This window comes from Ctenopharyngodon idella, chromosome 3, assembly GCF_019924925.1.
Source record: "Ctenopharyngodon idella isolate HZGC_01 chromosome 3, HZGC01, whole genome shotgun sequence".
NCBI lineage: Eukaryota > Metazoa > Chordata > Actinopteri > Cypriniformes > Xenocyprididae > Ctenopharyngodon > Ctenopharyngodon idella.
Window position 1 is genome coordinate 57,671,915 of NC_067222.1, and position 15,508 is coordinate 57,687,422.

General features: G+C 42.0%; 1 long non-coding RNA gene across 1 annotated transcript; it reads right to left on the reverse strand.

Moving 5' to 3' along the window:
* Positions 1-7,621: 7,621 nt before the first annotated feature.
* On the reverse strand, positions 7,622-10,767 carry LOC127508925 (uncharacterized). Its single transcript, XR_007928977.1, has 2 exons — positions 10,097-10,767; positions 7,622-8,818 (listed from the first exon to the last, which is right to left on the reverse strand). It is a non-coding gene; the product is annotated as an uncharacterized LOC127508925 (long non-coding RNA).
* Positions 10,768-15,508: the final 4,741 nt, after the last annotated feature.

A 15,508-nucleotide genomic window follows, 5' to 3' on the forward strand; every position in this document is an offset into this window, starting at 1 on the left:
ACGTCGGACAGACCGACGAATAGGAATCTCGCTAGAGAGGCCAATCTACTTTGAGTGTAACTACGAGCCAATGCACATTGGCATGCAATCATATGCATCAGCTGCTCGCCTCGCAGCGCGGGTATATAATGAGCAGCAGGTGCGTTGCATCTTCAGCTTTTCGCTTCGGAGCCGAACCGTATGGTTATCTACGGAGTGTGTGTGAGAAAAAACAAGCCTTTTTCTTCGACTTCTCTTTTGTGGTGCAGGCGGACAGTACTGCAGCGGGGCCGGTCTCTCCTTCCTTTGTTTTTTTGCCAAAGAGCAATATCTGTGAGAAAGCCGTTCTCACGGCTGGTAAAACAGTGTGCTTAGGGCGCTAAAGAGCTGGTAACAGCTTTTAACAGCTGGTAGAGGCGGCTTTAAGGAGAGAGTGCACACGACAGGCTGCACTCTTCCCTGTCTGTGTTTGCAGCGGCCATTCCCCTGCGTGCTTTGGCACTTGAAGAGTTAGTCCCTAAAAGAGCTTACACAAGTAGATTTGCGTCTTTTTAAAGATGTCGTTCTACTTGTGTGTTTCTGGATGCGGTCGTTACCTGTCACCGCGGGATGGTCACCAAAGCTGTATCGCGTGCCTGGGCTTAAGCCACGCTGAGGCGGCGTTTGTGGATGAGTCATGTACCCATTGTGGGAAGATGACCATCTCGGAGTTGCGATCTAGACTCCAGTTCCTGCAAAGGGCGGAGTCCCGGTGCCGTTGCCTCGTTCCAATCATCCTCAGAGGGTTGCTTCGGGCAGCGGTGCTGGTGATCTGAGGATCACGGTGAGCGCGCTTCCTTCGGGGAACCAACCCCCTAGGAACCCTCATCCCTCCTGCACTCTGCAGCCAGTAGAGCTGCCAGGGGAGCGTGGTGGACCACCCCAGAGGTGTGTACCACCCGTATCCTTTGGAGCTCCCCAAGATGATAGGATGTCGATCGCTGCATCGGAGGGTGAGCCTGACACTTCGGGGGATGATGATTCGGCGCAGCTGCCTCCTTCAGGAGTGACAACTGTGCCCGATTCGGACCCAGAAATGATGGCTATGCTTGCCCGGGCCGCCAACAGGGTTGGGCTTGTGTGGAATCCTCCACCGTGTCCCGAACCCTCGAGGCTGGATGATTGGTTTCTCGGGGTGGCCAGGGCTAATTCTCAGCCCCCCACCCCAGTTCTTTTCTTCCTGGAGATGCATGAAGAGCTCACTGGCACATGGACGGCACCTTTTACTGCCCGAAACCGTGTCGATGGGTCCTCCTCCCTCACCACCCTTGATGGCGGGGCGGCTAAGGGTTATACGCGCATACCCCCTGTGGAACGGGCCGTTGCTATGCAACTGTGCCCTAACTCCACCTGGCGGGGGGAGCCGTCTCTCCCTTCCCGGGCCTGTAAGTACTCGTCGGATCTTACCGGCAAGGCTTATCAGGCCTGTGGGGAAGCCGCCTCTGCCTTGCACGCTATGACGTTGCTGCAGGTCCATCAGGCCAAGGCACTGAAGGACCTGCACGAGGGTGGTCATGATCCACAAGTTCTTCAGGAGCTTCGTGCCGCGACGGACCTCGCGCTTCGTGCGACAAAGGTCACGGCACGGTCAGTGGGTCGTGCGATGTCCACGTTAGTGGTCCAGGAGCGCCATCTCTGGCTGTGTCTTGCGGACATGAGGGATACCGACAAAGTCAGTTTCTTAAGGAAGTTTCTTAATTCCCCCGTGTCCCAGACCGGCCTCTTCGGCGACGCGGTCAAGAACTTTGCCCAACAGTTCTCGGCTGTACAGAAGCAGTCTGAGGCGATCAGTCATATCCTGCCGAGGCGGTCAGCTGCTGCACCTCCACCACCCGCAGCTCCTCAGGCTGCTTGTCGCCGAGGGCACCCTCCCGCGGCCGCCCCCGCTCCCGCGCCCCAGCAGCAGCCGTCATCCAAGCGGCGCCGTGGAGCCTGTCGTGGTCAGGGCGCCCAGCCCATCCAGCCCGCCCCCAAGAAGAAGGGCGGCAAGGCCAAGTCCAAGAGGCCCTAGGATGGGCGACCCGGAGATGGAGGGGACTGCTCTTCGGGAGATGGTGACCGCACCACTCCTTCCCAACAGCCAGCGGCAGAACAAAAACAAAAGGAAACACAAGATTCTCCACCCGGCCCTCCTCCGGGGGAAGGAGTGGTGCGGTCACCATCTCCCTAGGGCCTCTTGGACTTGGCCTTGCCGCCCTTCTTCTTGGGTGCGGTACCCAAATTGTCAATAAAAGAGCAGTTTCCTACATCTCCGGGTCCGAAGAGGGCTCGGAGAGCAGTGGGAGGGCAAGAACCTCGCAACTCTCATCCCCCTCTTCTGTCGCCAGCGGACAGCAGCGAGCAGCGGGCAACCAAAGCCTTGACTGTTCCCTCTGTCCATCCGTGGAACCAGGTAAGTGTTGCACACCACACTGTGACGCCGCTTCGGGCCGCCTCGCAAAGAGAGCCCCCCGGGCCGCGTCCCTGGGTTCCACTTCGCTGCCTCACTGCGGGTACGCCTGCGGTCCCTTTGGTCCTGCTTGTACGGTCTCTGAGTGCCTGGTTAGCGCTCCCCAGTCCGTCTCGCTGGCTCATTCGGACCATCAGGCTCGGCTATGCGATTCAGTTCGCCCGGCGTCCCCCCAAGTTCAGGGGCGTCCTCTTCACTACAGTGAAAGATGTAGATGCGCATGTCTTGCGTGCGGAGATCGCTGTCCTACTGGCGAAGGACACGATAGAGCCGGTCCCTCCAGCCGATATGAGGTCAGGGTTCTACAGTCCCTACTTCATTGTACCCAAGAAAAACGGTGGGTTACGACCGATCCTGGATCTGCGAGTTTTGAATCGGAGTCTTCACAAGCTACCGTTCAAAATGCTCACGCAGAAACGCATTTTCGAGTGCATCCGTCCCCAGGATTGGTTTGCAGCGATCGACCTGAAGGACGCGTACTTTCATGTTTCGCGACACAGGCCATTCCTGCGTTTTGCGTTCGAAGGTCGAGCATATCAGTACAGAGTCCTACCCTTCGGGCTGGCCCTGTCTCCCCGCGTCTTCACGAAGGTCGTGGAGGGAGCCCTTGTTCCCATGAGAGAACAGGGTGTTTGCATCCTCAACTATCTCGACGACTGGCTCATTCTGGCACAGTCCCGGGATCAGCTGTGCGAACACAGGGATTTGGTGCTCAGACACCTCAGCCAGTTGGGTCTTCAGGTCAACTGGGAAAAGAGCAAACTCGCCCCGGTGCAGAGGATCTCTTTTCTCGGTATAGAGTTGGATTTGGTCGAACAGATAGCACGCCTCACAGAGGAACATGCTCAGTCGGTGTTGAACTGCCTGAATACGTTCAACGGCAGGACAGCGGTTCCACTGAAATTTTTTCAGAGGCTCCTGGGGCGGCAGTAACCCCGCTCAGTCTGCTTCATATGAGACCGCTTCAACACTGGCTCCACGGCCAGGTCCTGAGATGGGCGTGGCAACGCGGCACGTTCCGGGTGGCAATCACTCAGGAGTGCCGCCAAGCCTTCAGCCCGTGTTCTGACCTCTTGTTTCTTCGGGCTGGAGTGCCCCTAGAGCAGGTGTCCCGGCATGCTGTGGTATTCACAGATGCCTCTGCCACAGGCTGGGGTGCCACCTACAACGGGCATGCAGTGTCAGGGGTGTGGACGGGCCCCCATCTGCATTGGCACATCAATTGCCTCGAGTTGCTAGTGGTACGCCTTGCTCTGAGCCGCCTCAAAGGGCCGCTACGGGGCAAGCATGTACTGGTCCGTACGGACAACACTGCGACCGTCGCGTACATCAACTGTCAAGGTGGTCTACTCTCTCGTCGCATGTCGCAACTCGCCCGCCATCTCCTCCTCTGGAGTCACAAGCATCTGAGGTCGCTTCGTGCCATTCATGTTCCCGGTGTGCTCAACCGTGTGGCCGACGAGCTATCACGAGCTGTGCTGCAAGGAGAGCGGCGACTCCACCCCCCGGTGGTCCAGCTGATTTGGAGAGAGTTCGGAGAGGCTCAGGTAGACCTGTTTGCCTCACCAGAAACCTCCCATTGCCAGTTGTTTTACTCCCTGTCCGAGGGAACACTCAGAACAGATGCACTGGCGCACAGCTGGCCCCGGGGCCTTCGCAAATATGCGTTTCCCCCAGTGAGCCTACTTGCACAGACCCTGTGCAAAGTCAGGGAGGACGAGGAGCAGGTCCTGCTAGTTGCACCCTATTGGCCCAACCGGACCTGGTTCCCAGAACTCTCACTCCTCGCGACAGCCCCTCCCTGGCCCATTCCTCTGAGGAAGGACCTTCTTTCTGGGGGACGCAGAGGTTCTAGGTGACTTACCCCCTGAGGTACTTAACACCATCACTTCGGCACGTGCACCGTCTACGAGACGGGCTTACGCCTTGAAGCGGAACCTGTTCGTCGAGTGGTGTTCTTCTCGTCGAGAGGAACCCCGAAGATGCTCGATCGGTGTCGTGCTTTCCTTCTTGCAGCAAGGGTTGGAGCGTAGGCTGTCCCCTTCCACCCTCAAAGTCCATACTGCTGCTATCTCCGCATTTCATGACCACATAGATGGCAAGTCTGTTGGTCAGCATGACCTGGTAGTCAGGTTCCTTAGGGGGGCGAGGCGGTTGAATCCTCCTCGTCCTCCCTCCATACCCTCTTGGGACCTTGCTCTGGTGCTGAGAGCACTTCAGATTGCTCCCTTTGAGCCCTTGCAATCAGCAGACTTAAAGATTCTGTCTATGAAGACTTTGCTGCTGGTTGCATTGGCCTCCATCAAGAGGATAGGGGACCTGCAGTCTTTTTCGGTCGACGAATCGTGCCTAGAGTTCGGGCCGGGTGACGGCCTCGTGGTACTGAGACCCCGGCCTGGCTATGTGCCCAAGGTTCCTACCACTCCCTTCAGGGACCAGTTAGTGAGCCTGCAAGCGCTGCCCCCGGAGGAGGCAGACCCAGCCCTGGCTTGCTGCACTTACATGTGCTTTTTCTCCAGAGAGTCCCTACAAGGCAGACCCTGTTGAGTCCTCCGATCTCCCTTCGGCAGCCGACGTGGCGGAGCGTCTGGCGCCAGGCCTATACTCCGTTGTATCCTTGAAAACCGGGTTTAGGCTGGGTACCATATGTGTGACCCTACTGGGATCCCATATGTCTAGTTCCACGGTTGCTCCTAAACGAAGCCCGTGTCTTTCCCTCTGGGAGTACCCGCCTCTCATCGAGTTGGAGTCACCCCAGTTCTTCCATATGTAGTACAGCCTACAGGTTAGTCCATATGTACTTCTCCACATAACTCCTTCGCGGAAGGATGTGGCTTCCGCAGCGTTCCTTTCCCAGCGGAAGGGTACGCTTTCCCAGCGTTATCCAATAGTCTCACTGAGTGGGTTTTGGGGAACAGCAGTGATCGACACTCTCTGTGTTAGCCCTGTCCCACCGTCCGTAGGCAAGGGGGTTCAGGTGGCTTACAACAGAGCGCTGGAAAGGGGCAGCGCCTGTGGCGCTTTGGTAGGGATTCCTATTCGTCCGTCTGTCCGACGTACGTCGAACGTGACCGACTGAATGGGAACGTCTCGGTTACAAAGGTAACCCTCGTTCCCTGAAGGAGGGAACGGAGACGTACGTCCCGTCGCCACAGTCGCTGTACCCCGCTGATGCTGCCGCCTATCCGGTTCGGCTCCTCAGCGAAAAGCTGAAGATGCAACGCACCTGCTGCTCATTATATACCCGCGCTGCGAGGCGAGCAGCTGATGCATATGATTGCATGCCAATGTGCATTGGCTCGTTGTAGTTACACTCGAAGTAGATTGGCCTCTCTAGCGAGATTCCTATTCGTCGGTCTGTCCGACGTACGTCTCCGTTCCCTCCTTCAGGGAACGAGGGTTACCTTTGTAACCGAGACATTATTCACAATCACAAAAGTTTATTATTTGCATGCGTTTTAAAGCCTTGCTGGTTAAACATTTTATCTGCATGCTGGTAGGAGTACCATAGTAGAAAAAATAATTACTATGGTATTCAATGGGGAGCGAGATCTGTTTGGTTACAAACATTCATCCAAATACAGTGGTATGTGAACGTTTGGGAACCCCTTGCAGAATCTGTGAAAATGTGAATAATTTTAACAAAATAAGAGAGATCATACAAAATGCATGTTATTTTTTATTTAGTACTGTCCTGAGTAAGATATTTACATTAAAGATGTTTACATATAATCCATAAGACAAAAAAAAATAGCTGAATTTATTAAAATGGCCCAGTTCAAAAGTTCATGAACCATTGATTCTTAATACTGTGTGTGGACCCCTGGATGATCTACAACTGTTTTTTTGTTTTGTGATGGTTGTTCATGAGTCTCTTGTTTGTCCTGAGCAGTTAAACTGAGCTCTGTTCTTCAGAAAAAATCTCCAGGTCCTGCAGATTCTTCAGTTTTCAACCATCTTTTGCATATTTGAACCCTTTACAGCAGTGACTGAATGATTTTCAGATCCATCTTTTCACATGGAGGACAACTGAGGGACTCAAACACAACTATTAAAAAAGGTTCAAACATTCACTGATGCTTCAGAAGAAAACATGATGCATTAATAGATGTCCAAAATAAAACATTTGGAATTTGAAGATCAAGATAAATTGTATTTAATTTGTCTTCCGGGAAACATGCAAGCATCTTCTGTTGCTTCCGAAGGGCAGTACTAAATGAAAAAAAAAAAATGACATTCAAGCAAAACTAGAAAAATTTGGACCTCTTCATCCTGTTCAAAAGTTTTCATCCCCCTGACTCTTAATGCATCGTGTTTCCTTCTGAAGCATCAGTGAATGTTTGAACCTTTTTTAATAGTTGTGTTTGAGTCCCTCAGTTGTCCTCAGTGTGAAAAGATGGATCTCAAAATCATTCAGTCACTGCTGGAAAGGGTTCAAATATGCAAAAGATGCTGGAAAACTGAAGAATTTTTTCTGAAGAACAGAGCTCAGTTTAACTGTTCAGGACAAACAAGGGACTCATGAACAACCATCACAAAACAAACAAACAGTCGTAGATCATCCAGGTAACCACACACAGTATTAAGAATCAATGGTTCACAAACTTTTGAACTGGGTCATTTTATTAAATTCAGCTATTTTTTTTTTTTTTTTTGTCTTATGGATTATATGTAAACATCTTTTATGTAAAATATCTTACTCAGGACAAACACTAAATAAAAAATAACATGCATTTTGTATGATCTCTCTTATTTTGTTAAAATTTTGCACATTTTCACAGATTCTGCAAGTGGTTCACATACTTTTTCTTGCAACTGTATATGCACATACACTGTAAAAAAAAATATGACCAATAATTTATAACTATATAAGTTAAGCAATTTTCAACTTTTCTTGTAAGTTAACACAAGATTCAATTAATTTTCAGTTTAATGTAATTGGAATTACTTAAATAACCAAGTTCATTGTACATAGTTTGAGACAGCATTTCTTCTGGTGTATTACAGTTATTAAAGATTGAATAAAAAAGTAAATCAACCCTTACACCAAGACTGAATCTGAAATAAACAATAAAATTGGTTTATTTTAGCTTCAGGTCCCCTCGATTTCAAATACCTTCCTCTTAAAGATCACACAATTTGGTAAATACTATGTTGGTTGAGATTAGATTTTTTATTTTGGTTTTTACATTACAAATCAGTAACATGCACAACAAAAACAGCAAATAAAATGGTTGTCCATAGAATGTCATAAGATATAACCAGATCTAAACCCGAGTGCAAGTGGCTTATACAAAGACTGTTTGCAAATAGTTTATCCAATTTCATACAGAACCAGAAAAAAAGAAGAAAAAAGACAAGGATTATTAAGACTACAATAATTAGTCACATGTTACAAAATAATTGAAAAACATATATATTCAACCTTATTTTGTTGCCAAGTTTTTAAAGATTTCAGTTTAAAGAGTCAGTAAATTGACAACACCACACAGAGCAGTTCAATGATCTTCTTGACTGATTTGTGAAGCTCTGTTAATAGCGTCTCTGGCACATTTAGTTTCATCCAGAGTCTTCTGAAATTGAGCTGCTGTTTCTCTCATTTGATGAATAAATTTCACAGTTTCTGATTTGATTTCTTCTGCTTTTCTCTTTTTGTCTGATTTCATTTCAGAGAGCTCTGTTGAATTACAATAAATAGTGTAAACATCAAGAACAAAAAACAGAGCTGAAATTGTCATAGATAGTTTCCCAACCACTTGAAGTGTTTTGGTAGCTCTTGCGAACACTTTCCCAATTTTAGTAGTTCGAAGTACAGACAAAAGTTTTTTAACGCTTGAAATGGTTTTCAGGGCTTTCACACTTGTCAGTAATGTTTTATTTTGAAGAGAATGCATTGGCTCGATTTTCTCAAGCTTTTCTATGGTTTCAGAAATTGTATTCAGATGCTGAATCATTGGGTTGATGGTGTTCTGGAAATCATTGATGATCTTCTCAATAGTCTGGCGCATGTTGCTCTGCTTGAACATGTTAGTGATGTTAGATGCTGCCCCTATTACTCCTCCAGCTACTCCAACACCCATAGCAGTAAGACCAGTAGCACCAGTAACAGCTATAGACGCACCAAATGTAAATGGGGCCAAAGCTATACCCAGCAATGCAATTCCTCCTACTGCTCCTATTGACGCCCCTACCATACTGCCCATCGTGGTGTTCTTGTGCATGGATTCGAGTTCATCAGTGATGTCATTCAGTTTCTTTATTAGATCTGTGAGAGTTTGATGATTTCTGTTGTATTCTGAGTTCAGTTTCTCAATGCTTTGGTGCAGTTTCTCACTGAGATCTTCAAATTTCCTGAAATATCAAAACTTTTTGTTAGAATTAGACAACAATTGTATGTTTTTTTTTATTTTATTTTTTTATACCAACCTTAACACAAAGGGTACGAATTCTATTAACTATTTACAATTAGCATGCTATAATTTTGCAATATAGCAAACTAACAACACTAAGCCAACACTTTATATTAAGGGCCCCATTGTTAAAAAGAGTTAATTCACTGGCTAATAGAGGCTGTGTTCCAGTTCAGTTTTATGTCTTTCCCTTGCTGACTTTCCTCCATCTTGGATGTTACGTTACATGAGTGACCTCTACTGACAGAACCTTGCCAGTTCATTTGTTTGAACTACAATTAATTTGTTTTATGTACTGTTCAGTCTATAGGCATGGTTGGAATGTTAATATATATATATATATACTGTACTCCACATGGCTCCGGGGGTTAATAAAGGCCTTCTGAAGCAAAGTGATGTGTTTGTGTAAAAAAATATCCATATTTAACAAGTTATGAAGTAATATATCTAGCATCCACCAGACCACCTTCTGTAAGTTGAATAGAAGAGGCGTAGGACATAGTGTAAGCTTTTATATTTAATATTTTACTGTATAACTTGTTAATTATGGATTTTTTTTTTTACACAAACACATCACTTTGCTTCAGAAGGACTTTATTAACCCCCGGAGCTATGTGGAGTATAGGTTTATGATGGATGGAGACACTTTCTTCAGCTCATACTCGTTGATTCTGTTCACTGCCATTATAAAACTGGGATGCTTTAGGATATTTATTAATAAAGTCATATACACCTAGGATGCTTGAGAGTGAGTAAAGCTTTAAGTAATTTTCATTTGAAAGTGAACTAATCCTTTAAAGTGTCTACAAGTATCATGTGAAATTAATTCATATACACTAGTTGTGTGGGATTTGGGTAAATTAAGCAAGATTTGCTGTGATGCCACAATCATGTATTGTGGTCTGTAGAGCTGCTGAATATGTTATATTGCTGATATCAATATAAACTTCTCATTTTTGTCTAAAAGTGAATTGCAATGCATCCAGGAACTGTGTTAAATAAAAATGCAATTATTTATAATTTAGTTCATTAACTTAGGTAATTTGATTTTAAAAATGATAAAATTAAGATTATTAAAATGTTGTGATAATTATTTGTAGTTAATGTTAACTAATGTAGTTAGCTAATGTTAACAGTGAAGCATTGTTGTAAATGATGTACTTTGATTAAAAAGGTAATAAAGAAGATAAAATCAAAGCTTTGAACAAGAAATACTTACTCCTGGGACATCTCGTATGGTCGATTAATTTCACCTGTATTGGACATTAAACATTTTCAAATATTACTCAAATGATAATGCAAAACTAACAAAATACAGTACTGCAATAAAAGTATGAGATAATGTACAGTTGTGCAACTTGTGCTCAAAAGTTTACATACCCCTGCAGAATTTGTAAAAATGTGGAGAGGGATTGATGTTATTTCATATTTAGTACTGTCCTATGCTACCTCACATAAGACATGTTTACATATAGTCCACTAGACAAAATAATGGCTGAATTTATAAAAATGACACTGTTCAGAAGTTTACATAGGATTGAATCTTAATACTAGGGATGCTGACGATTAATAGACGATCGATTAGTTGTGAATAATAATTTTAACCCTTGTGTACTGTTGCAGGTCAATTTGGCCTATTTTGATTTTTTGAGTTGTAGGAAACATCAGTTATGTTTTGTTTTTTCTTGAAATTCTATGACTTTTTCCTCATTTAAGGTCATGAACATGCATGCAAAGTTTCAACACGCTGATGTGTTTTGAAATATACGCACTAAATTTGTTACTTTGGTAATGTTTGTGGTTCAATTTGACGTACATATTTTAATGTTCTAATGCTACTGTACAGACATAAAATAATAACATGTCTTTATTATATTCTGCTATTTTAGTTTTTTTTTTTTTTTTTTTTTTTTTTTTTTTTTTTAAATCACTGACACTTGTGTCTGTATGCATAGGTACCAGATCGCTTCTTATTTAACACAAATGAACATCAACTGGTGTTTCATTTGCATTATAGGCTATCCGTGCAGCAAAATAGGATAGCCAATAATGGTGGGGACATGTACCACCTGCAAATTACACACATTCTTTCCATGAGTGTTGCCGCGAGTTGCACTCTCACTGATATCTGATGATCAGTAGCAGCTCACTAAATAATAAACAAAAAAAAAAATCAATAAATACCTATTTAGAATAAGCACGCCACTTACAATAAAAAGACCATTCTAGAGAAAGAGCGAGAAGAGAGTTTGAGCGCGTGTCCAGTTGATAGCGAGAGTGAAGGAGATCCGCCTGTGAGCTGAAAGATTTGTGCTCACGTATTACTTGGCATTTTTCATTAAAATAGCACAATAGAAACGGCCCCAAATAAACTATAAAAAGATGAACATAGTCATGTCTGAAAGCTGCAATCAATTTTCATTGGTTAGATCATAGACTGTCAAAAATCAATGGAGAATATCTCATTTTCTGTGGGTGCTCAACCATTTCTGTGGGTGCTCACAGGATCGGCGCTTATGTCTGTATGCATGAAAAGTTAAGAGGCTTTGTGGATTTACACCATTGTAGAATCTGGACCAATCAGACAGCCACAAATTATTCATTATTTTTAATTAATAATCCAGCAAACTCAAACTCCCCCGAAAGACAAACTTGTGCAAGAAGGGCCTGATAAGATGTTTTATTGCTTTTATTCTCCTATAAGCAAAACAAATAATCAAAATAATCATATATATACACACACAAGGATTTAAACCAATGATGCTGTCGTAAACCTGCATTTGCGTCCCAGAAGACCCAGCTATTTTTGGACTGTTTCATGTAATAAATCAGTTTGTGCTATGAAAAGCAAAAAACAATGTAAATTATTATTTTACAATAAAAAAAATCTTTCACGTGTCATTTTACTTTCACAATTTGAATAAATGAGTCTGAATAATTTTGGGGGGATAGGCAAGCCTGGGCATATATTACCAACATAAATGAAGATTGTCATAGAATAAAGTATGAACTGGGAATAAATACAAACTGAACACATGTAAATATTTATTTGTATTATGACATATTCTTTTACTAAAAAGCAAATGACACTTCACATCTGCGCATGCAAGGGTTCACGTTATGTGAATCAGAATAGGAAGCAGTCACGTGGTTGTGTGCGAAAACGAAGCTTCGGACGTCACCGATCACGTGGTTATGGCAAAACGAATCGAGCTCCGATACAGTGCTTCACTGTGAGATGTTTCGTTTTTTTGATACAAGCTTCGAAGCCTTGTGTCAAACATCATATCACTACTCTTTTCTCTGCACTCCTTGTCTGTTCTATTGTTTGCTTAATGTGTTTGGTTGTTATGTTCCTTTGTTTAATAAACCCGTTTTTGTAGAAGTCCGATTCTGCATCATCTCTGCTGCAACTGAAACCGTAACAGAAGAACAGACCAATACTGTGAGGACTTCTGCAGCAAGATGGGAATCGGAAATGGAAGATGGGAAAAGGGAAGCACATAGTTGCTGCCATTATCTGGAAAATTACTAATAATTTATGTGATATTATAATATTTATATACAAAATACCCAATTACATTAGGACTATCTCAATTATCACAATAATACAATACAATAATCCTCATTATTATAAACATTCTAATATATCCTGGTATTTATAATGATCATGTAATATATAACCATATCCTATTATATTGTTAAACCATAGTTTTATAATAACAATAGTTAATAATAATGACAATGACAGTAATAATAATCTCTTCTACCATCACAATAACAATACTGTTACGGTGGTTGTGTGTAAATATGAGAACAAGACGAAGAAGATCAGATCACAGATTATTTTTAATCCAACACCGATAGGAAGGTTCACAACTCTCACATAAAGACGAGATCCAACAAAGAACAGAAACAAGGAGATTATATAAGGAAGAATGTAATCAGGGAGAACAGAAACAGGTGAGGATAGTTAACTGATCAGGATACACACAATGAGGGCAAATGAACAGAACAAGACATGACAGAACTAAATGCAAACATAAAGTCCATAGGTGTAACAAATACATCATTTTGAACACCAAGATCTCTCCCTCAGCCTGGTATTTTGTCAACATTATTTCTTTGTATCTTGATTTAAAGCGGTGGTATTTTTGTAATAGTTGTAATAGTCTGGATTGCAGAAATAATATATTTGTGTGATCAAAATATCCCACCTTATGTATAATTCTGACTCCATGTTTTTGGAGTATGAAGAGGGCAAAACTAATGAACAATACAATATATATTGTGCATTATATTCCAGTATTGCATGTTATCTTCACTGTATAAATTAAACTAGATAAAAAAGTTTGTCGAGACAAACTTAAAGTTTGTCTCGACGGTCCAGAAAGTTTGAAGTAGTTTTAAAAGTTTGAAAGTTTGTTTTAGTTTAGTAGTTTTGATAGATAGATAGATAAGATAGATAGGCTGCCAGCTTTCCATAAATTGCTATAATTTTTAAATAAATGTTCTTACTACACCTTGACAAGTTCTGTTGCTACTTTCTGATTACATTTCTGACTACATTTAAAATCAAAACATATTGATCATTTAATAATTGCTAAAATGTTTGTTTTCAGCTTCCAAATTTAACTTCCAAATAAGTGTCCAATAATTGATTAATAAATATTTGATTGCTGAATATTGTACCCTAATTGAAGAAGCTGTTTACTAGATCATGATTTTGCATACCATTGCATGAATGACTGCCTTATATTTATGATTAACAATCAAATAATTAATTAGTTAGAAACTATTTGCTATGAATACAGGTGCCATCAATTGTCTGCTTATGAAAGACTTGTTTGTCACTGATGCAAAGTGGGCCCTTCCTTACCAAACACCAAGTAACTAAATTAGGATACAATTATGAGTTATTCCCCATCTGTTTAACATTAAACTGTTGGTTACTTTAAAAATATCCTTCATCTGGGAGATCACATGGATATGTGAATATTTGATCTTTTAAGTGGTTGCATATGTCATATTTATGGCATGACTGGCAGAGAAAATTTGTTGCTGCCAAACATTGTTTACTTTTATCAACTGAGTCATGGTGAAGAGATAGATAAAATAGGCCAATTGATGGAAGGTTTGTAGTGTGCTCAAAAAGTGTTTTTTTTTTAGTATTTTTAAAATACAAAAATACAGTAGTTTATTTTGATTCACTTAAAATTAAGGTATTTTGTATTTTATTTTAAAATACAGTTTGATGTATTTTTGCATAACCCTGCACCTGGATTAAGAATTACCCCTACACAATAAAAAATAAATCTATTACGACTGTCACTATTAAAGTGAAATGTAAAAATAAATGAAACGTGTTCCGGCATCAGTTATAAATGCTCACGTGGCATGCAAGATTATGTTTTATACTATAATTTATATGTTTTTTCCCACCGTTGAGCATTATAACCAATCACACACGTTTCTGTTGAGCTCATGATGCAATGACCAATCAAATGAGTTAGATTATTACAGGTGAATTAAAAAACTGCGGATTCGCGGGAGTTTTTGTCATGCTCGTGCCATGTGCTCAGCTCAGTCAGTGTGACGCAGGACTTTCTGAGGGGGAAATTTCAGTCAGTGTGGTGCTCGTGCTCGTGGAAAAGTGCAGATACGATGCATACGATGTAAGTAAGATATTAATTTATAATCCTTTTGTTTTTTTATGTAACTAAAATAACAATGTCTTGATTTTCTAATGCGTAGAAAGCGTTTAACTAATTCCTAAACGATTCCTGTCAGTGCACCATAGCCTACAAGAATGACACCACGTTTAGTGTATTGTTTTAATCAACATTAATCATTAAATTAATGTAATCTAATTTTAAAAATGTATTCTAATATTAAATTAAATATCACGAGCAATAACAAGGCAAAAAGTTGTCATAACAGCTTAACTTTCTAGGAATGCTTTCTGCTAGATGTCATTCTTACATTTAATCATTAAATTAAATTAAGTTAAATTAGAGTTACAAGACACAATAGAGTTGATAAATTCATCAAAATTAATTTTTTGCCATGCTGAGGAAATGCAGAAACAGCATCTGAAATAGCATTGTTTAATGCAGCTTACAGGGGATTAATAAAGACTTAATTAATAACAAATGAATAAAGGACATTAGTAATTCGTTACTTTAAACATAAAACGTTGAATTCATTTATTTTTGAATTTAAAATTTAAACTACCTTAATGTGAAATTAAAACCGCCACTAGGTGGCAGAAAGTTTATTTTATTGAGTGAGGCGTATTCAGGTAAGAAGCAGCAAGTCATTGAATCATTTATCAACCGATTCGTTCAAAAAGCTGATTGATTCGTTTAGTAATGAACCATGTGCAGCTCAGAGAATTAAAACAGTCCTGTGGCTTTGTTTGGAACTTTTTTCGTTGACGAAATGAAGCAAAAACAGATAATCTTGTGTCTTAAATGTAAGTCACTTAATATTAAATAATGGTTTATTGAACTGTTGTATCAAGATCACATTTGTAATCATGCTGGTTTTTTTTTTGTTTTTTTTTGGAGAAAAAAACGGCACACTTCGTGTGATATTAGTTAACCATGTTAAATGTATAAATATAAACTAA